The sequence below is a fragment of the Tupaia chinensis genome, unplaced genomic scaffold (assembly GCF_000334495.1).
Source record: "Tupaia chinensis unplaced genomic scaffold, TupChi_1.0 Scaffold000231_2, whole genome shotgun sequence".
NCBI classification, from domain to species: domain Eukaryota; kingdom Metazoa; phylum Chordata; class Mammalia; order Scandentia; family Tupaiidae; genus Tupaia; species Tupaia belangeri.
In genome coordinates, this window is record NW_006159707.1 from 1,855,183 (window position 1) to 1,876,815 (window position 21,633).

At 42.6% G+C, this 21,633-nt stretch overlaps 1 pseudogene; it reads right to left on the minus strand.

The window, feature by feature from the left end:
- Positions 1-334: 334 nt before the first annotated feature.
- LOC102503360 (zinc finger CCHC domain-containing protein 9-like) overlaps positions 335-21,633 on the minus strand; it is a 34,223-nt pseudogene continuing 12,924 nt past the window's right edge.

A 21,633-nucleotide genomic window follows, 5' to 3' on the forward strand; every position in this document is an offset into this window, starting at 1 on the left:
GGGCCCACAGCTATTGCTCAATAAATGGTACTGTTGTCGTCAGCAGGGTTATTACCATCATCATCCTTATCCTCACCATCCCCGTCTTCAGGGTCCAGGCCCCCAGCTGCATTGATGCATGCACTTTTCTGATTCTTTCCTTACCTTCTGAGATGTGTCATGCCATTTTCTTCTGTTCTCTCTGTCCTGGGGAACTTAATCGATGAATCCTAAACCAAATGAATCTCTTAGCCATTTCAAGAACTGGAGTTTAGCTTTACCCATCCTCCTAAGGACAACCTCTTTTTTTCAGAATCACAATGTTATTACAGATGACAGTGAGGCATTAACTGGTTTAATGTCCACCCAGGGAGGAAGGGGGTGCTTCGTCATTGTTGGTGTTGGTGGTGACCTTGGTGCTGAGGCTGTTGGTGCCGCAGCTGCGGCAGTGCTGCTGGAGAGATGCTGGAGAAAGGAGATTGGTTGGCAAGGAAGGTGAGGAATGTGCTGCCAGAAGACTGGGCTTGCAGCCAGTTGCTAATTACTACGGCCTGGGGGTGCTAGTACCCCCTGTCAGCGGTGTCTAAGGAAGTGTGGGGGCTGGTGAGAGTGGGGGAAGTGAGAGGAATGGGGAAAGGTGAGAGGCACTGACAGGTTGGAGAAATCCACTTGTTCCCCTAGGGTCCACCCTCCCCTCAGACCCAAGCTGTCTGGGAGAAATTGTGGCTGTCACCATGGCAACAGTAGCAGCTGATGCGTGATGCACAGTGTCTTTATTAGAGAACCTTGGTCGAGCTTGTGCCAGTATTTTTCCATCTGAATCTCATTTCTTCAGTGAAAGGAGAGAGACCAGAAGCTGAGGATGGTATGGGTGGGGCGGAGGGTGTTTGGAGATGGAGCAGAGACAGGAGCGTTCTCAGATATTTGATTGAATTTCTGGGGAATGCAGAGTGAAAAGAAGCAGATTCTTACAAGACTAGGGTATCATTTAAATATTCACACTGCTCCAGAATTCCCTTACATTATGCACGAATTGCTGAGGCAGCACTGCAGTTGCCTTCAGAGAGATACAGACCCTGGCCGGAGGGGTTGTCTCTGTGACAGCGAATAGAACAAACCTGGAGTCAGGCTGACCTTAGACCTCCAGGACTGCGCTTTGGGCAAATTTCTTTGACCTCTTTAAGCCTCAATGTCCTCACTTGTAAACTGAAGTTAATTCAGAGAGCTGCCTCATGGAGTCATGGTAACTACATGAACAGATGCGTTCTGAGTTAGTAAGTCCAATAGTTGGCCTACATGAGATGCTCACTAAGTAACCACTTACTACTCTACTCTGAGCTAGCTACTAGTACTAGTACTCCTCCTCCTCCTATTCCTATGACTGCTACTATGACTCTTCTTACTACTACTTCAACAACAACTACTATTACTCCGCCTCCTCCTACTGCTAGCACTGCAGGGATACACAATTCAGCCGAGAATGGGCTTATGACTCACTGGCAACTCAGTCCTCTCCCACAGATAATGGAGGGCCTGAATTTGCCAGCAGGTTTGTGAGAAACTGAGGTTGAAGCCTGGGAAGACCAGCCCTGCCCTCATGGATTGTGAATCTAATGTTAGACAAGGGCGTGACTCAACAAAAAACCAGGAGATCCTACAAGAGCTATAGGATTTATATCAGGAGATGTACAGCTGACCTATGTTAGGGTTTTCGCAAACTTCTTCCAGTACCCCTCTCTGTTTTATCCTGGGTACCACTCCCATTGTTGTTTATTTAAGATGCTTTCCTGTCAATGGATTCCCTTTTTACTGGCTGAACAAATGTGGTTTTGGAGGCAACCGTAGAGCACTAGGAAAAAGTGCTACTAGTGTCACGTACCATGAAAGAAAGAGACTATAAAAATAAGATGACAGAAACAGCCGAGTGTCATTGAATTCTAGCTCATACTTGCTTCCTGTTGCACGTTTTGAGACTCAGGCTGGCTCTCTCCATTACAAAGGGAGGTTGGCAAGTCCCAGGGAGGAGTTAAAGACACCGTCACACCAAAATGAAACGTTCTCGTGTAATCAATGAGGAGTGACTTTCTCACTGTGTGGTTTGATGATATCTAATGCTTCATGTGTGTCCCCACCTCAAACCACTGCTGACCTTAATTAAGAGTGAATAATAACCTCTTCTTAGAGGAGGAGTGGAAGACAGGGCAAGAAATAGGCCCTAGAGCAGACTGCATCTCACCAGCATCTGAGTGTTCAGGGGGACAGCGGAAGCCTAGCATTTGTGATAAAAATGGAAGAATACATGACGCTACCTTCAGGCAACTTTAAGTAGTTCAGAGTCACTGAAGTGGGCGTGGGAAGGATGAGGAGGAGTGAAGGCAGATGGACAAGGTCCAAAGAATGAAGGTTTCTTAGTTGCCCTAAAAAATTCCAACTTCATTCACTATGTGAAATACAGTCACTGAAATATATTAAAAAGCTGAATAATAATAGCGATCATTTAGAAGTGCTAACTATGCACTACTCATTGAATTTTCACTACTCTGAGGGAGGGAATACCATCCTTGTTTTACAAATAACAAAACAGTCTTAATGAGGTCCAGTAGCTCGCCCCAGTGTGATGATAGACTGACTAATTCTCCATCCCTCCATGTCTGCCACATGGCAGTCACTTTGCACAGTGACTTTGCAGCTCCTTCCACTTAAATGAATCTGTTTTCTCACCCACTTGCTTTGCGATCTACTTGGATCAAAAGAGTGAAGGAGAATGGATGATAGGCCAGTTCCAACCCTAGGTCTGAAGAGGCCCTGCATGTTTCTCTTTGTTCTTTTGGAAATCTGTCACTGCCGTGACTAAAGGCCAGGCCAGCCTATTGCAGGATGAGAGAGACCAGGTGGGGAGAAGTTCAGTTGTTCCAGTCGAGGCCCAGGCCCCACCAAGATCAGCAGGGCCAGCTCTCCAGCCTGTGGCTGACCACAGATAACATGAGCAAGCTCAGATGAGACCAGAAAAGCCATCGAGTTGACCCACAGACGCATTAGCAATAAAGAGTGATGTTATTTGAGCCATTAAGTCTTGGAGTGGCTTCACTAACTAAAAAGTTAACTGAAAAAATGAGATAAGCCAGTGAGTAAATCTTGAGGTTGGGATGTGTTCCAGCTAGACTCCTTCTTCCCTCCAGTTTTTTCACTATAGGGCGCGTGCGCTCGCCAGACAGACATAGAGAGACATAGAGACAGAAAGCAAGAAATCACCCCCCAGGGGGGATGGTCACGCCGCAATCCCTTCTCCTCCATTCTCCTCCCGGGATCTTGGGCACGCACGCACACGCACCCGGCGTGAGTTTTAAGCCACCGGGTCCGGGACGCGAACCGCGGTCGACTACGTGGGAGTCCAGCGACATAGCCATTACGCTAACTGCTGGTTCCCAACACCATTTCTTGAGAACACTCAGCAGGTGTCCAATTTATGTTAGTATGTGTCATGTCTTTGGTAGAGCCATCACAACTCTCCATCTACAGTGAACCACAACCCACTGCCTAACCACCGCCACACAAAGATCTGATACAAAGATCGGATCGACACACTAGCAGAACATAGACAGGAGTTTTGGGGAAGATTTGTCCCTGCAAGCAAATTTTCCTCAAGTGGCATCATCAGTAATTCTTCCAAAGCTGTATTTCTCAATCAGAGATGATTTTGATTTACTAGGGGATACTGGCAATGTCTGGAGACTATTTTTTTTTTTTTTTACATTTACTAGGGGGTATGTGCACTTGCTGGAGAGAGTGAAGGAAAATGAGAAAGCACCCCTCATGAGGGGTGGTCATGCCACAATCCCTTTTCCTCCATTTTTCCTTTCAAGATTTTGGGCACTCATACACGTGTGCCTGGTGTGTTTTTTTAGGACATCTGGTCCAGGACTTGAACCATGCAGCTAGCCAGGTGGGACTCAGTCACCTTAAATGCCATGACACCGGCTGGTCCAACATTTTTGATTGTCACAACTAGGAATGGTGTGTACTGGCCTGTAGTGGGTAGAGACCAAGGAGACTGCTAAATAAGTATCTCATAATGCACAAGACAGACCAGAAGACAGCCTCCCACAACAAAGAATTATCTGACCCCAAGTGCCACTAGTCCAAGGTTGAGAAACCCTGTCTTAATATAATGTGTACTCAAAATTACGGTTATGACTGAAAACACCTTTGAGCAGTGGATCTCAACCCTGGCTACTCATTGCATTACCCAGGGAATTTTTAAAAAATACCAGTGCCTGGGGCCAGCAGGTGGCATAGTGGTTAAAGGTGCTGGAGTGCCATATGGCCTACCACAGTTTGAGTTCTAGACCTGGTGGCTGTTTCCTCACTCTCCCCCTCCCCTCTCTGGTCAAATTAAAAAGATAATGATAATAAATGAAGGTTAAGGCATGGTGGTTAAGGTGCTGGGCACTCCCACATGGCTGGCCACGGTTCGAGTCCCGGACCTGGCAGCTTGCTTTCTCACTCTTTCTCTCTCTCTGTCTCTCTCTGGTCAAATGAAAATAAAAGAATAAACAAATTAAATTAAATAAATAATTATTTAAAAATAAATAAATGAAGTTAAATAAAGTAATTCTTTAAAAAAAATACCAGCGCCCAGCCTAGATTCCCTGAGACCTGATATGATTGGGGGACAGAGTGCCATTTAGAAAATCCTCCCCAGCTGATTGTAATACACAGCCAGAATTCAAACCATTACTTTAGAACAAGTAGTACCATAGCGAGTCATACAAAGAAGATAGTAAGATGATGGGGTTTTTTAAAAGAATTATTTATTTAATTTAATTTATTATTATATTTTTTAGAATTATTTTATTGAATTTTATTTATTTAATTAATTAATTAATTTTAATTTGACCAGAGAGGGACAGAGAGAGAGAAAGCAAGCCACCAGGTCCAGTACTCGAATCACAGCTATGTGGGAGTCCAGCACTCTTAACCACCATGGCACCTGCTGGCCCCTTGATTTAATTTATTATTACTATTTTTAACCAGAGAGAATGGGAAAATGAGTAAGTAAGCCACCAGGTCTAGGACCTGAACCATGGTCAGCCCGGTAGGAGTCCAATTCCTTAACCACCACACCATCTGTCAGCCTTGTGAAATGATGCTTTAAAGGTACCAGCAGATGGCATAATGGTTACATCACTGGACTCTCACATACTTGACCATGGTTTGAGTCCTGGACCCAGCAGCTTAAACCACTATGCCACCTGCCGGCCCCAGGCACTGCTATTTTTAAAAAATTCCCCAGGATCCCAACAGGAGAATAGAGAACGGATTGCAGCATGGCCATCCCCCTGAGGGGTGGTTTCTGTATATATATAGGCCAGTCCCATAGCCTAGGGGTTAAGGGAGCCAGTTCCCACATGGCTGACCACTGTTCAAGTGCTAGCCTCAGTGACTCAAAAACCATACCAGACACATGCGTTGCAGACCTCAAATCCCAATAGGATGGAGAAATGAAGAAGAAGGGATTATGATGTGACGACACCCATTGAGAGGTGTTTTCTTCTGTCTCCAGCTCTCTCTGTCACTCTGTTTCTATTTTCTTTGGAATTATTTATTTGTTTATTTATTATTATTATTATTTAATTTGCTATAGTCATCAGAGAGACAGATAGGGAGAAGGAAAGTGAGAAAGCAAGCCATCAGGTCTGGGATTTGAACCACGGTTGACCATGTGGGAGAACAGTGCTCTAACCACCATGCAACCTGCTGGCCCCTGTTCTCTGTTTCTATCTGGCAAATGTATTCAGCTTCTGGCAATTACACACACACACACACACACACACTTGATTCTCCTGCTCATCAGAACAGCTTATCCTGAGCTGGCTCCATGGTCTAGCATAATGCCCTGCTTAAGAGAAACCAGGTCCCATATGGTGGTCATAATTTGGATCCCTGGCCTGGTCAATCTGAAATAGCATCCTCGTGTGCAAGTATCCAAGATCCTGGGCTGGGGGATTATAGGAAGGGGATCGTGTCATGACCAGACCCTCCCTGTGAGGGTGCTCATCTCTCTCACTCTCTCTTTCTCATTCTCACATGAATATGCATTCAGTCTATCATGAATAAAGATTTTTTGAAAACCCTCTCCACCCCACGCCTTGCTTCCCTGGTGGTAGAACCTAACTGCAACTTTCCCTGAGATTTCATTTAATCTTACGCCTTAACAAAGAAAGAAATTCTGGCACATGCCATGGCATGGATAAAACAGTTGCCTACTAGATAAAAGAAATATATTAAATTAATTCAGATTTTGAAAAAAATAGAACATTTTAGCTGAATCATGCCGTAAGATACTGCCCAACAAACAGTCCGGACATATTTAATCTTAAGGTCTTCCAAATTTATGAAGAAACATTGTCAGTAATTCATGGCTTAATAAAAAACAAACTGTGGCATAATTTTTTAAAAGATCTTTTACATTTAACAGAAGAATTTCAGTTAGATATGAAAAAAAAAATAGTTCCTATCATGCCAGATGGTCCCACAGCTATGTTTGGTCAAAACTCTGGATTTATTGGAATTTCAAAACAAGAGACTGATGTTTCCCTTATTGCTTTATTCTACCACATGATAAATTTTGAAAATATTTGTGCTGTTTTCAGAAGCAGACTGTGTGGAGTCATGGATACAGTTGTTAAAATTGTTCAGTGTATACATATAAATGCTATGAATCATCGCCCGTGTTGGAACTTTTGAAAGGCTAAGAGGCAATAAATGTGATGATCTTGGGTCTTTGCCCATGTTCATTGGTTGAGTCGTGGAAGAGTTTTACAAAGATTTACTGTACTGTCAATTCCAATTCTAGATTCTCTTAAAAAAAAAAAAGAAAGGAATGCTTGCCAAATATTTAATAATCAAAGACAAAAAATATGGCAGTGTAATTTATGTTTTCTCACCAATATCACAGAGTATATGAATGAGAAAAATTAAAAGCTCTGTATTTTTGGCTAGGTCATAAGCAGGCTTTTCTTTTAAATTTCTTGTGACCTAGATAGAAAAGTATAAGACCATACACTGAAATGGAACCTTTTTATAATACAAATCGCTAGTAAGGTGGTGGTACAGTGCCAACACAGTTGCACCCACCATGAGAAAGGTCCCAGCTTCATGTTCCAGGACCTTCTCGAACATGCTAGGAACATGCCCATGAGCTGGACAGCTGAAGCCAAGGGTAAATTGTGGCATGAGGACCCTGTTGAGGGGGGGGTGGTGGTGCCTGTCTCTTTGTCCATTTCTTTCTTTCACTCTTGTGGAAGAAATAAATAAATGAACAAATAATGATTTTACATGCTTTTTCACATAAATTAATATGCAAAATGGTTTTCATTATAATCACCAACATGTCTATTATCTACAAGATCTACAAGAAAAATTTAAAGAACATATTGCTGACATTGATAAGTTTAGAGTTACTATTTAATTTTTTTTCTCTTTTTTTTAGTTTTGCTACCAGGTGTGCGTGTTCACCAGGGAAAAAGAGAGAGAGAGAGATACAGAGGTGGGGGGAGTGAGGAAGCATCCCCAGAGGGAGATGGCCATGCTGCAATCCCTCCTTCTTTATTGTCCTCTTGGGATTTTGGGCACACACATACACACCCAGCATGTTTTTCAAGCCGCTGGGTCTGGGACTCAAACTGTGCAGTTGGCAATGTGGGATCCAGCTGCCTCAACTGCCATGTCACCAGCTGGCCCGAGTTACTATTTAATTTATGCAATGCCCCTTTACATTCCACGTTAATAATAGTGAATGGACACGAGCCAATGAATTGACCTAACTTGGACAGAAGTTTTGAAACTGGAATGCTTTTGCTTCAAAATAAAACAATTCTTTCAATAAAGATGAACTAGTTTTATCACTATGGAAACAAATACTTAAGGAAAATCGTCCCCTGAGTTTTGGAATACTCCAAAAATTGTGTTTTTGGTATTTGATTCAATAATTGGAAAATGTTTAAGTATGTTTGGAATGACTTGGGTATGTGATTCTGCTTTTTCAACTGTAAATATAAATATACATCAAATGTTTCCAGTGAAAATTTAGCATTCAAGCTAAGTGCTGTGCTGCAAATATAAAATACACCCTGGATTACAGACTTAGAAGCCAATGACAAAGAGTAACATATCCCACAAATAGTTTTTTATATATTTTTTTGTTTGTTTTGCCATACTGTGCATGAGCTCACCAAAAAGAGACAGAGAGGGAAATGCCAGGGGGAATGGCCATATCTCAATTCCTTCTCCATTCTCCTCCTGGGATCTTGGGCATGCACGCACACACGCTTAGTGTGATTTTTCAAGCCACCAGGTCTGGGACTCAAACCATAGTCGGCCATGTGGGAGTCCAGCACCTTAACTGCAATACTACCTGCTGGCCCCACATAAATAATTTCTTATATTGATTATATATTTACACAATATCTTAGAAATATTGGGTTCAGGGGCCAGCAGGTGGCGCGGTGGTTAAGGCGCTGGACTTCCACATGGCTGACTGTAGTTCAAATCTTGGTCCTGGTGGCTTGCTTTGTGGCTTTCCCTTTCTCTGTCTCTATGTCTCTTTGATAGAATTATAAAATACTGATAATAACAAATGAAATTAAATAAATAAATAATTTTAAAAAAAGAAATACTGGTTAAACAGAATACAGTATTAAAATTAACTTTACCTATTTCTTTCTTTTTCTTTTTTTTTTGGGAGAGGTTTTTTGCTATAGGGCATGTGCGCTCGCCAGACAGAGAGAGACATAGAGACAGAAAGCAAGAAATCACCCCCCTGGGGGGATGACCATGCCACAATCCCTTTTCTTCCATTCTCCTCTCAGGATTTTGGGCATGCATGCACACTCATGCGGCCTGAGTTTTAAGCGACCATGTCTGGGACTCAGACCGTGGTTGACTACATAGGAGTCCAGCAACATAACCATTACATATCTGCTGGTCCCAATTTTACCTATTTCTTTCCACTTTTCTTCATTTTTGGATTTTTTAAAAGATATTTTTGCTATAAGGCAAGTGCGCTCACTTGAGAGACAGAGAAAGACAGAGAGACAGAAAATGAGGATCTCTTCCCTGGGGGGATGACCATGCCGCAATCCCGTCTCTTCCATTCTCCTCTTGGGATCTTGGGCACACATGCACATGTTCATGGCATGCTTTAAGCCACCGGGTCCTGGACTTGATCCATGGTCAACTATGTGGGAGTCCAGCAATGTAACCATTATGCCATCTGCTGGTCCTATTTTTAGATTTTTTAAATATTCCATTTTTTAATTGTCAGAGGGCATATGTGAGATCACAAGAGAGAGAAAAGGCATCCCCAGTGAGGCGTGGCCACACTGCATTCCCTTCTCCTCTGTTCCTCCATTATATCAGGATGGCGGACACACTGGGACACATGGGATGCTGCTCAAGCCACCAGGGTCGGTACTCCAACCATGGTCAGCCATATGGGATCTAGCTCCCTATGTGCCCCACTTTACTGCTGTGCTATGGAACTGGCTCCCATCTCTTTAAAAATGTGGCTCCTGGAACACACGTGGCTTGTGTTCTATTCAGCAGTGCTCATCTAGTCCCACCTTCCTCTTTATCAGCATCCGCTCTCCTCTGGAAGGATTATCCGCTATGACTAGACTTGATAAAAGGGCCATTTATGGCACTTGTTTTTGCTCTCAACTCCCAGTGGAAGCCTGAGAAGCTAGATTCAAGGAGCTAGTTGTGAACCCTAGCTATGATCCTTACCCCCGGGAAAGTAAATCTGGAGGAAGTGGTACAAAGACAGGAGGATTATTTGGAAGTCAAATTTAACATAGCGTCAGTGTCAGTGTGCAGATCAAACTCTCTAAATCTGCCAGACTGCACTGCTGCTGCTACTGGGAGTGAGGTGGCATGGACAGTGGAAAACTAAGCAGAATACCACTAAGGAGTGTGGCTGGAGGGATGTGTTGACTCAGGGGAAAATGGTTCCAAACCTCGAGTCTGATGAGTTAGGTAAGCCTCCGAAAGAAGAAGAGCAATGAAGCTGGAAGCCAGAAGATGGAAACAGAATGGAGTGTGGAGTGGGGAATGCATGGTAATAAGAGGTTTGAACTCAGAACGAATGTGGATAGGGGTGGTCGCTGAAAGAAACCATGTAAAGCAGAAGAGTAAGATATAGATTAGGACACTATGCCTGCCTTTATCAGCAGTCCTAGGAAAAGCAACCTCTGAGTTTTGGAATACCTGGGTTAATTAAAGATAAAGGACTCCCTGGAACCATCATTTTTTTTGTTTTGTTTTGTTTTGTTTGAGAGGTTTTCGCTATAGGGCGCTCACCAGACAGACAGAGACAGAGAGACAGAAAGCGAGAAATCACCCCCCAGGGGTGGGGGTTTGGTCACGCCGCAATCCCTTAACCTCCATTCTCCTCTCGAGATCTTGGGCACGAACGCACACGCACCCGGCGTGAGTTTTAAGCCACCGGGTCCAGGACACGAACCGCGGTCGACTACGTGGGAGTCCAGCGACATAGCCATTACGCTAACTGCTGGTTCCCTGGAACCATCAATGTTATGGCAATCTTAAATTCCACTAGCTGGGACAAAAAAAAAAAAACAGAAGTAACAGGCACAATCTCCATCCTTCTTTCTGCATGAGGGAGGAATAGAGACAGGCTCCACCCATTTCTTGTCCCCACGTGCTACTTCCTTGATAGCTGAGATCTTGTGGTTCCCATGAATGGGAAGATTCTGTTAATATAGAAGGATTTAACATTTCTAGGGCTCAGTCTCTCTGGCTATCTTTTCAGGTTTGACTAAAGATCCAGGCTTATAACTGGGCTCTTGCAACCAAGTTCTTGCCTGTTGCCCTAGTTCTGGCTCATTTCCCCACTTCCCTCCTGTGCCTGAGTCTCTATCTTAATGCCTTGCTTGGCTGTCATTTACTCCTCCCAGAGAAAGGCAGTATTCCTTGAACCTCAGCTCAGTGAGCAGGCCCTGCTTTCTGCTCACGAACTGGTGCTCCCCGCTTGCCTGACAACTTGGCTGATGCAGATGCTCTTAGATTTTCCATGGCTTGCTCCCCATACCCCGATGTCCAATAACCTGATGAAATTACTTACTCTTTGGGAGTCTGATTACCTGCTAAAAATGTTCCTTTGTACATTCTGTTCTGTCTACTGATCTGAACTTTCATGGCCTTTATTTAGAGCCCTTCCCCATGGGGCCTTCTTTATTGCAGTTTACCCCCAGGTGTCTGGTCCCAGCAGGAGATGTGGTGTCACAGTCCCTGAGTCAACTGGATCCTCTAGGATGACCATTCTGCTATCTTAGCTCTTCCTTTCTGGAAAAATCTTTCTCAAAAAGACCCAGTCAAACTCAGCCAAATTATACTTCTTTTCAGCTTTTACTTTGATTAATGCCATTTCAACTTAGCAATTTTCTCCCTAGGTTTCTCTTTTCCTACGAGTCTAACTTCTCTGGCCACCTTACCTTGATTGAGTTCCAGGAGGAAAAGAATGTTTGTTTAGTTCACTGGATGTATTTTAAATGCCCAGGGCAGTACCTGGCACATAGTAAGTGTTCAATAAATTATCATTGAACGAACAAAAAAGAAACCATTACTCAAACTCTTCAGAGGTGTCAATATACATTACTAATGACTAGTCCCCGTGTTTATATATAACACAGAATATATCTTACATATAGTGCTTTTTGTTTTAACAAAATAATACTGGGCTTAAGAACATCCTTTAATATAACTGCAAGTGGACACATATCAAATCATGCTTTTTCCTTCTCATTTCCATGGTGACTGCAATTCTAGTCTACTGTTTCCATCCTCACTGCTGACCAGCTTTACCAGCCAGTCACCTGGGTGATGTCACACTGATTCAGAGACCTTACCTGCCAGCCTCTCCTCTTTATTTTCCTCCTGAATCTCTACAAAAGTCTTCTAACTGGTCTTCCTAATAACCTTTCTCTGACACCTCCCATCCCATGAGTCTTCTGTAAGAGCCCATTGATTTTCCTCACACTGTGACTTACATTGGAGAGAGCATGGGTGGCAGAATGGTGGGACATGACTCATCACCAGGCTGAGAGGAAATGGAGATGCTATGGGTAGAAGTAAACCCACCTCCACGAGGGCACAGTTGCAGTGGGGCCATGATACATTGGCCTCATCTTGGGGTCATGAGGACTGAGTTTCAAGCCTTACCCTCTTTCTCTTGCCCAGCTTTGATTTTAACCCCATTCAACTTGTGGGAATTTTGAGTGATGGTTTCCTTAGTTGGAATTTCAGGCAGCTCTGGGCTAAATGGACCAACCCATGGCCCCCAGTGTGAGTGATACTACCTGTTCCATTCCTCGGGAAGCGGAATGTCTTGCGAGCCAGGACACCTGGCTTCTAGGCCTGGCTCTGCCACTAGTTGCATGACTTTAGGCAAATCACATCACCTCTCTGGGCCTCAGTTTTCATGCCTGAGAAATGAAGGAGTTGCATAATATTAGTGATTCTTCACTGTTTACTTATTTTTTTTCCCCTCCCAAACACAATCTGATGTATACTGATCTATGAGACAAACCCACATAGAACTCCTGGGTGCAAACTCTAATTGCTTCCTTTTCTTCCTCACTCAAGAAGACTGGCCCAGCTTGGTGGAGCAGTTGGTAGCAAACTGAACTGTAGTACTAGAGGCCTAATGGCCAACCATGGGTTTGGATCCCTGGGTAGACTTGACAATATACTGGTCACATGTGTTTGTGCCCAAGATCCTGATGAGCTGGAGGGCTGGGGCAAGGGGATTGCAGCATGATAGAACCCTGTCAGGGGTACTTCTCTCCTCCCTCCCCTCTTGTGTACATGTTCTCTATCATGAATAAAATCAATAAAAACAAAAACCTAAAAAAAGAAAGTCTATCAGGATGAAAGAGATTAATGAAGAAAATTGAATGTCTTTAGAGAGACACATAGATAATAAATAGATAGACTTTTTTTTTTTTGTTAGAAGTTTTGCCTTAGGGCCCATGTACTCGCCAGAGAGAGAGAAAGAGACAGTGAGAGGGAAAGTGAGAAAGTGAGAAATCACCCCCAACACACACACCCAGTGGATGGCCACGTCGCAATCAGTTCTCCTCCATTCTCCTCCCAGAATCTTGGGCACATACACACACTCGCCTTGTGTGATTTTCAAAACACCAGGTCCAGGACTCGAATCATGGTCAGTCATGTGGGAGTCCAGTGATGTAACCACTACTCCATCTGCTGGCCCCTTAATTCATTTTTTTTTTTACTTTTTTTTTTTTTTGAAGAGGTTTTTGCCATAGGGCGTGTGCACCTGCCAGACAGACAGAGAGAGACATAGAGACAGAAAGCGAGAAATCACCCCCCAGGGGGATGGTCACACAATCCCTTCTCCTCCATTCTCCTCTCGGGATCTTGGGCACGCATGCACATGCACCCGGTGTGAGTTTTAAGCCACCAGGTCCAGGACGTGAACCGCGGTCGACTACGTGGGAGTCCAGCGACACAGCCATTACACCAACTGCTGGTTCCCTAATTTTTTTAAATGAATAATTTACTAGCTTGGTATTTTGACTGTGGATTTAATTACCCACCTTCAGAATACAAAAACAAAGAGAGAGATTGCACATAAGAAAGGAAAAACTGGCCCAGCCACAGTGGGACAGTGACAATGCACTGCTCTGCAATGCCGGAGCCATGAAGAACTGGGATTTGGCCCCTGGGTCAACCTGTATTCCCTGGACACATGTGCACGGCCGTGATCCCAGCTAGTTGAGAGAGCTAGGGGCAAAATAGTGGCACGAGACCTTGTTGAGTGTGCTTCTCTTTCTTTCTCTCACTCTCAAGAAAAATAAACTTGAAAAAGAACGAAGGAAAAAAGAAAACCACATCACTTTAACTTTTTTGGAGTGAATATAGAATGGAAAATGTGAATCTGCTAGTTCCTCTGTGGGTCTTAGTTCTTCAAATCTCCCATATTTTGAGGTTCTCATTCAGCTTAGATTAATACTGATGTTTAAAGACAAATTCTATACAAGGCCACTAAATGCAAATCAATGACATCGGCTGATGTTCAGTTAAAGAAACAAAAATCTATATCTATGTTGGAGGAAAACTTGACAGAAAGCATATTATCTCCAGGGTGGCCTCTTTCTTCGAGAGTTTCATGAGTAACTTGGACTCTATGCTGGGTTACTCATCCTCATATAAGCTGTGGCTCTGCAAAATTCTACGTAGTCTTATTTATAGGTTTTATGAGTCACCCTTCACAATTGCTTGTTTTGTGAACTGAGGCTAAAAGCTGCAGAATTAAGTAATCTCTAAGGTCTTGCCTAGCATCAAACTGCTGGGGCCCAGGCTCAGTGGCACAAGTGGAGGTGTATTGACCTGCAGTGCTGGAAGTCACATGGCTGATCTTGGGTTTGGGTCCCAAGTTGACCTGAAATATGCTGGGCGTGTGTGCCTAGGATCCCAATTGGCTAGAGAGTTAGAGAAAGGGATCGTGGTGTGACAGATCTGTCCTGGGTGCTTCCCCACCCCTCTCTCATGTATGTGTGCATTCTCATCAAAGAAATAAAATATACTTTAAAAAAAATAATAACTGCTGGGAAATGGCTTAGCATAAGCCTGCCATCATCTACCTGACTTCACCCTGCCTTGTGTCATCTTTCCATCCCCTTGCCTAAGAAAAATGTTTTACTCTACTATTATCAATTTTTAAATAAACACTTATATTTAAGTTTTAGTTGTTACTTCTTTCTAAGAAATGAATATCATTGTTATTTCATTGTAAGAAAAGATCCCCTGTTGGCCCAGCCATGGTGGCACAGGCTGCAGGGCACCAATGTATGATACTGAAGTCATATGGAAGGCCCAGGGTTTGGATCCCAGATTGATCTGAACACACTGGCCTCCCCCATGGTCATGCTCACAGTTTTGGCTGACTGAAAGACTAGAGGAGGATCCTGGCATGACAGGACCTTGTGGCTCCCTGACCCCTAATAAGTAAATAAATAAGTAAACTTAGAAAAAAAGAATAAAAGACCCCTTTGATCATGCAAACTTTTCCCCTTGTATTTTTTAATTTTTTAAAACAATTATTTTATTTCACTTTAGTTATTTAAATTTGACCAGAGAGGGATAGAGTGGGAGAGAGAGGAGGAAAATGAGAAAGCAAGCCGCCAGGTCTGAGAGTTGACCCATGGTCAGCCATGTGGGAGTCCAACACCTTTAGCCACCATGCCATCTGCCGCCCCCTGCTCCCATATTTTGATTCAACATCCTCACCATTCTTTCTGTCATCTACATCTGCAATTTCTCTCTTGTCTGATAGACTCTAAGCTACGTGGAGGGAGAGATTATATTTAGTTTATTTGCTTCTCTATTATCACCGGCTGCACCCAGCTCCAATGGCTCAAGTGGGAGGGCACCAGTGCACAGTGGCTGGGGTCACATGAGAGGCCCAGTTTTGGTACCTCACCCAGCCTGAACAGGCTGCGCACAGCGGCCTGCTCCTGTGGGATTGTGGAAGATTGTGACATGGTGTGACTCTCAAAAAACATCTCTCTCTCTTTTTCCAGCACTCCTTCCTGTGCCCTTTCTCTTACTAAAACTAAAACAAAACAGTAGCAATGACAACAAAATGCAGTAACTGGTACGATAGTTAATTAATAAGTAGTTGGTGGCTAAATGCATGACTATGAGGTTGAATGTAGAAATCAATGAACAAAAGAGTCTTCTCTACCAATTTCTTCCTTTAGCACATAAACATGCTCTAAATTCTTTTTTTTTTTGAGAGTTTTTTTGCTATAGGGCACGTGCGCTCATCAGACAGACAGAGAGAGACAGAGAGACAGAAGGCAAGAAATCACCACTGCCCCCAGGGGGAGATGGCCACGCCACAATCCCTTCTCCTCCATTCTCCTCTCAGGATCTTGGGCACACATGCACATGCGCCCGGCATGAGTTTAAGCCACCGGGTCCAGGACCCAAACCACGGTCGACTACATGGGAGTCCAGCGACATAGCCATTATGCCAACTGCTGGTCCCAACATGCTCTAAATTCTCAACCCCTCAACTCCATATGCATTCTCTCCCAACTTTCAGAGTCAGAGTACTTGAGGTATTTGTTAGCATTCATGGTTTCCAGTTCCTTACATCCGATTTCTTCTCAAACCTCTGCAATCTGCCATCGACTGATTTCCCACCTGTGAAGCTACTTCCGCCAATACCGTCAGGATCCATCCTGTTGCCCAACCCAACGGACAAAGTCCCTGCTCGTGTTCTACTTGATCTCCTGATTCTAAATTCTCTAAGTATTTGAATGTCTGCTGAATGAATTGATTATTCTTGTATAAGCAGAAATCATTTTTTAAGACAGGAAAATGACAGTAAAAATACCAGTTGCTTCAGTTTTTTCCGAGGTGACTACATATAACATCACTCAGAGAATACAGAGATTCTTTAGTTTAATCATTCATTTTTCATTCACACACACACACACACACACACACACACACACACACACACATAGTCCCATCAATGTGTCAGGCGTTGTACTAGGTGCTGAGGATAAAAGGGAAATGAGACCAGGTAGCGGATTTCAGGGAGCAATAAGATAGCTCATTTTGGAATAAACTATTGACGTGTAATTTTCATATGGAAAATGCAGACATTACAAATGTTCATCTGATGAATTCTCACAAACATAACACACTATTAGTGGCCCCTAGAGGAAGGAGAAGAATGTTACGGGCATTCCAGAATCCATGCTGCGTCTTCTTCTAGCCATGACTCCATCTCAGTAAGAACTGCTATCCTGCCTCTGACAGCCGAGGTAGGTGCTGCCTGTTTCTGTGTTTTACATAAATTGAATCATACGGAAAGTACTCTATGTGCTTCACTTCTTTTGCTCAACATATTTGTGAGATTTATTGATTTTGCGTTACGTATTGGGTTGTCAGAAAAGTCATGACACATTTTCGCATAGAAAAAATACGTTAGTTTTCCGACAACCAAATAGTTGTAGATTATTAAATACCACCTCCCTCCCTACATGCAACTTGCCTTCCCATAGTAATTACGGTTCCCTCTTTCCCAAAATCATTCTCCCTCTCCTGTCCTTGTCTTTTCCCCAAAGCTCTTATCACCAGCTATTGGGTGGCCAGAAAAGTCATGATGCATTTTTGCATAGAAAAATATGTCATGACTTTTTTGATGACCCAATAATATATAGATATTCTACTTATTTACTTTATTGGCCCCTTGCATAAGTTCTACAGAGTCAGGTAAGCACTAAACAATACATTTTGAATACACTGCCTACCTGGCATCCAGCATGACCGTGGCTGGAGGGAATGCCATGCTGCTCCGACAGCACAGATAGGCCAAGAACTGCAGCAAAAGTGTCACTTAACAGGAGAGACCAACCCAATGTGGAGCCAGGGGTGGCTTTCCTGCTGTGACCTCTATACCACAACCATGAATAACAACGTGAGAATTTGACATAAAATATTCGCAAATAAATGTTTAAAGCTTATGATCATTGAAAAAGAAGAAGGACCAGAAATATCTCTTCACAGGGACTATCCCTACTATTAATATGGGAAATCGGATGTGAACTTTCTGGCTTTGCATCTTTTGCATTTTTGGTAATAAGCATCCATTGATTTAGCAATAAAAAAATCAAGACTGATGTGCTAAAATTTATCTTAATGCTATCAAAATAGTTCCATACTTACAAATCAGTATTTAAAATATCACAAAGCCCTATAGCACTATAAAAATCATAAATTTCATGTGAAAATAAGAGAAGGGTATCTGGCTTGTAGTAGGTACTCAAATATTTCTTGGATGAATGAATGAAAGTTAATTAATATGTTAAATAATCCCATTGGGTTAAATAAGATAAAGTGACAGCATTTTACTAATAAATGCGGAAAAGGCACTAGAAAAAGAATCCTTTGCTGATGAAAACCTTTGGCAAGCAGCAAAGACAGGTTCCATCATATGCTTCTCTGCAAAACCACTGCAATCTGGCTTTTGCTGGCATGGTGCCATCGAAACTGCTTTCCCTGAGGCAATCATTGCCCTACATAGCGCCAAGCCCAATGCACTTGGATGGGTACCAATAAATATGTAATGAATTAAGGAACGGATGATAAGAGAATTTCGCATCAACAGTCAACATCCTACTTAACAATAAAATACCAGAATTACCTCTTTCAAGTCAGAAATAGAACCAGGATGTGAACTACCACTATCATTTGATGGGTTTTCTGGAAGCTTAAGCAAAAGCAAAACAAAATGAAAAGCCATGAAGACAAAATAAAAAGATACAGCTCTTAGCAATAAGGAGACAAAAATGATATTTTTTCCGAGCATCAAACTTGGGAAAAAAAAATGATCTACATGCTCTCAGCAATAATAATAGAGCTCTAGAAATTTAAAAATAAATACACAAAGAGCAATGGTTTTCTCTGAATACCAGTAAATGCAATGTCTATGGAATGATGGGTAATGAGACAATCAAGAAAGTAAAATATAAAAAAGGCACAGAATCCCACAGGTGAGAAGGAAAACAATCTAGGGATCAGCAGGTGGCGTAGTGGTTAAAGGTGCTGGACTCCCATATGGCTGACCGTGGTTCGAGTCCTGGACCTGGCATCTTGCTCTCTTATCTCTCTCTTCTCTCTGTCTCTTTCTAGTCAAAATTGAAAAATAATGATAATCAATAAATAATTCTTTGAAAAAAAAAAAAAGAAGTAAAACAATCTAGGTGGAGGGTTCAGAATTCCAGCACTCCAAGTTAGGAAAGAAAAAGCTGTTCTCACAATAAGATTTTTTTTTTTAAAAGCTCGCTAAATATGAAATGAAAATGCTGGTTAGGTTGTGATATTTACATTAAATTCTAGTTAAAGACACAGGTTCCATATCTCCCATGGACAGCTCAGGTGCTGCTTAACTGTGAGAAAAGGTCAAGGTTGTTATTGCCCAGCCTAGGAAAGCACATTCCCTTGTTTGTAATCTCAGACTGAAGTTCCTGAATTTGTAAGCTCAGCTGATCTGAGATAATAGTTCTGCTTTCTTAGTAGAGAAGTGATTTGACAAATAAGAGAAAGTGTAAAAGTAAACATAGAGACAATGGACAAGTAAGGCATACCTGCAGTATTCATACTTTCGTGTTAGGTTTGGCAATACATTTTTATAGTCTCGTGGTCATTTACAGGTTTTGCATATTATTTAAGACATATAGAACACTTAAGAGAATCATATCTATTTAATGGGCATTTATTTTGAAATTTATTGATCAAATGCTTAGTGTTTAGGTACTAGGTATACAGTGATTTTCTGTAAGAATTATTTTATTTAACTTTATTTATTTATTTATTTTAATTTGACCAGAGAGGGACAGAGTGAGATAGAGAAAGAGAAAGAGAGAGAGAAAGGGAAAGTGAGAAAGCAAGGTACCAGGTCTGGGTCTTGAACCTCAGTTGACCATGTGGGAGTCCAACACCCTTAACCACCATGACACCTGCCAGCCCCGCAGTAATTGAAAAAAGATAAATAAGGAGCCAGCAGGTGGTGTGGAGGTTAAGGTGCCAGATCCCACATGCCCAGCAGCACAGCTTGAATCTGGACCAAGTGGCTTGCAAACCACGCCTGGTGTGTGTGTGCATACCCAAAATCTTGAGAGGAGAATGGAGGAGAAGGAGTTGTGGCCATCACCCTGCTGGGAGGGGGGTGATTTCTCACTTTCCCTCTTTCTGTCTCTCTTTGGCAAGTACACACACCCTATGGCAAAAAAAAAAAAAAAAAAAAAATCTAAAAAATAAAATAGGTAAATAAAATCTGTGCATGAATGGAGCCTACATTCTACAGGGAGGAAGGTGTGGGGAGGCTCAGAAAACAAACTAGCAAATAAATATATAACTAATGTGTTTTTTAAAAAGTGATTGGATGTTATAAAGAAAAAAAAAATACCTATTTTGTGTATTCCTTAACAGGGTAAGCTTATTCCACCCCAAGCAGCTGTTCAAAAATAAATGTCAGAATTTTGGTAGTAAGTTTTCATCATGCTTTAATATGAAAGTAAATAAGTAAATGCATGCTTTATTTGCATTTCTTAAACCTTTCTGAGAAAAAAAAACTCAAGAAAAGTCTAGTTAAAGTGAAGACCCCTCTGAGGAAATAATATTATGAGCTGAGATCAAAAATGTATCCATAAAGGGAAACCCACAAATAAGAAAGGCAGTCTGTACATAGGAACTAGAGCAGGAAGGCTCTGAGGCAGGAACAAGCTTGACACGTCCAAGAACCTGCAAGGCAAGCACTCTGGCTGAGACAGAGTGAGTGAATGAATGGGAGGCCATGTTGAAGGTTTGGATTGTATTTGTTTATTTTTTTTAGTTACTTATTTCTTTTATTTCATTTGTTATTATTATTATTTTAAAAGTTTGCCATAGGTCAAGTGCACTCACCAGAGAGAGAAAGAGAAAGTGAGAAGGCAAGCCACCAGGTCTAGGACTCGAATCAAGGTGGCCCATGTGAGAGTCTAGTAGATGACCACCATGCCACCTGCTGGCCCCTATTTTATTTTAGTTTAATGATAGAGCTCATATGTGCACAAAAGAGAAAGAGAGCGAAGCACCCTCTGCAGGGCTCAGTCATGTTGCAGTTTCCTGTCTCTAGTCTTCCAGCTCCTCAGGATCGGGCACGTGCTTTCAGGCCAACTGGTGGAGATTCGAATGCAGCCAGCGTGTGAGTTCCAGCTCTGCAGGCTGGCTGCTGACCGTTCCATAGAGGCTGGGCCTTTTTAATTTTTTTAGGCAGGGTCTTGCCATGTCATGATCCTCCTGCCTCAGCCTCCCAGCGGGCACTACAGGGGTATGCCACCTTGCACACCCAGGCCACAGTTACATTCTTTTGGTTCTACCTCCCAAATGTATCTCCCAGCTATTTATTTCTCTCCACTCACACTACTGCCATCTCTTCCACACCAACATATTTTCATCTGGACTATTTTTTTTGTCAATTGCCAAAGGGCACATCCATTCATTAGACAGAGAGAGAGAGAGAGATAAAACAATCCCTAAAGAAGTGTGGTCATATCACAATCTTTCCCCTCCATTTCTCCATCCCATCAGGATTTGGAGCCTACACACATATGTGTATATGCACACCCAGCATGTCTCCGGGGTGAGGATTCAGACCATAGCCGGCCATGTTAACCCAGCTCCCTATGCTCGAGGCTGAACTGCTAGCCCACGCCTGGACTGTTTAAGCAGTCTCTCAACCAGCCCAGCTGCTTTCACTCACATCTTCCTCCCTACAGACTATTAATCTTACAGCAGCCCCCATGGTGGTTTTTGTTTGTTTGTTTGTTTTTTAAGAATTATTTACTTATTATTATTATTTTTTTAATTTGTTACAGGGCATGTGTGTTCACCAGAGAGATAGAGAGAGGGAAAGTGAGAAAGCAAACTGCCAGGTCTGGGACTCAAACCTTGGTCGACCATGTGGGAATTCAGTGCCTTAACCACCACACCACCTGCTGCTGCTTCCCTTCCCCATGGCTTTTTTTTTTTTTTTTTTTTTTTTTTTGAGAG